The sequence below is a fragment of the Bombyx mori genome, chromosome 14 (assembly GCF_030269925.1).
Source record: "Bombyx mori chromosome 14, ASM3026992v2".
In the NCBI taxonomy this organism is placed as follows: domain Eukaryota; kingdom Metazoa; phylum Arthropoda; class Insecta; order Lepidoptera; family Bombycidae; genus Bombyx; species Bombyx mori.
The window spans coordinates 10,512,354-10,514,303 of record NC_085120.1 but is presented as its reverse complement, the minus strand read 5'-3'; the positions used below and the strand labels follow the sequence as shown (position 1 = coordinate 10,514,303).

General features: G+C 51.0%; 1 non-coding gene across 1 annotated transcript; it reads left to right on the top strand.

The window, feature by feature from the left end:
* The first annotated feature begins 894 nt into the window (after positions 1-894).
* On the top strand, positions 895-983 carry Mir2812 (microRNA mir-2812). Its single transcript, NR_107398.1, has one exon. It is a non-coding gene; the product is annotated as a microRNA mir-2812 (primary transcript).
* Positions 984-1,950: the final 967 nt, after the last annotated feature.

Here is a 1,950-nt window from a genome sequence, read left to right as displayed (position 1 = left end):
AGGGTATCACATTAAGTGGAGAATCCCTCATTGCTTCCAACTCAGTGGGAGCACGCAGCCCCGCGTATTCTGGGGGAGCAAAGCATGCCATGACGAAGGAGGCTGTGCGACGGGCAGCGGAAAACCGGCGAAGAGGTGCCAGCGCTGGATCGACGCGCGTCAGCGACTGCGAGGCAGCTGGCCGGAAAGGGCCAATCGCCGAGAGAGTTAGGCGGAAGAGGAAGACGAGGGGAGTTTCTTCACGCGAAGGGGAAGGGGGGCTAACGTCGTCTTCTGGCGCGGATGCCCCGCCGGAGAAAGTAGTGGTACTCTCCGATGCGGCCTCTGCTGCGGAAGAGATGCCACCCCCTAAAGGAAGACCTGCCCGGAAGACGGGCACACCGTCACAGGCACCGTCATCGGCGTCGATGTCCGTCGCTTCACTAGACGGACGGACGACAGAGGGCCATGAGGACCGTCAAGTCGTATGCGGCCAACGGCACTAAGACCAAAGCCGCTGGCCGCAAGCTGCGAGAAGTGGTCTCGCAAGTCTCGAAGGTCCTGCCTTCGGTTGCTTCCGCAAAGGACCAGGTGATACAGCTGATGGCGGAAAATTCAAGGCTTCGAGCACAGCTACAAGCACAGCAGCAGCCCGATGACGAGGTTGCTGCTTCCAAGTGGGGTAAACGCGACGAGGTCGTCGCCCGCATTGCCACATGCCGCTGGGTCGCGGACTCCTCCGGCATATGTGCCGGCGGTGTCACCGCGGGTCTCCGTGGTCCCCGTCCCTCAGCGCCAGCAGGCGACCGGTGACCTCTGCTGCCACCATCGCGTGATGTACAGTAGCGTTCGCGTCGTCGCGCTCTAGGGGAACGACAACCGTCGAGCGGCAGCAAACATCCGCGGGGCCACGGACCCTGGCCCTGTCAGAATCGAGTTACTACAGCCTGGACGAGATTATGGGCCGCACCGTCCAGGCTGTAATAGAAAGGCTGAGTGCCGGGCTAGCGGCTCTCGAGGCGAGACTTATTGTCTCTGGTGACGCTGAGCAGCTTGCGTCTGCACATGCCGCGGTGTCGGGTGCTCCAGCCACCGTAGAGGCTCCAGCCACTAGGTCGGAACCGGGATGAAACAGAACCAAGCGGGGGGGCAGCGCTAACGCGAAGTGCTCGTTACAAGCACCTCAACTCCGTCCGCTGCCTCCGCCCCCGTCTAACATGGACGAAGGGTACGTTCAAAAAATGATACGATCAAAAAGAAAAAGGAAAAAGAAAGTCGTGCGCAAGAGATACAGTGAAAATTAAGAAAATTGGACAGTACACAGAATAAGAAAGAAGATGTTAAAATTACACAAACTGCATCAGGCGGAAGAAACGGCGCGTTTAGGAACAAGGACATGGCATTTCATGAAAATACCAGGAATATATTGTTAGGAGCAGTGGTTCGACTGTTGCTACTTGCAAGTCTATTTGGGTTTTATAAATATTACAAGAAAACACACAAAAAGTAAATCCAGCAAGAAATAAACCTGAGAATGCTACGCAGATCGGTTAGGCTGCAACCTCCAAATGGAATTCAGAATCAAGCTGTGTTCGCGCAATAAACCTTAAACCTCAATAAATAATTTTATATTTTTTATGTATGATTAATGTCATAGTGTCACTTGTCTGTCATTGTTTTTACTTATTCCAATTATTACATCTTTATGGAAAACGCAAGCGTATTTTAATTTACTCGATTTATTAAAGAAAATTAATAAGGAAATGAAACCCATTTGCCGAAACAAGCTGTTTAAAAGTGCATTTATCCTTTTTTTTAGAAAATCATTGTGAAGAAAGTGTGCAATATTTTTTTATATTTTATAGTTCTTTTTTTTCGTTTATCTTTTAGAATAGATATCTAGCTCGACCCATGTTTGCATTCCGATGTCTTTATATGGCAAGCCAGCGCTACTACAGTTATTCACGAAAC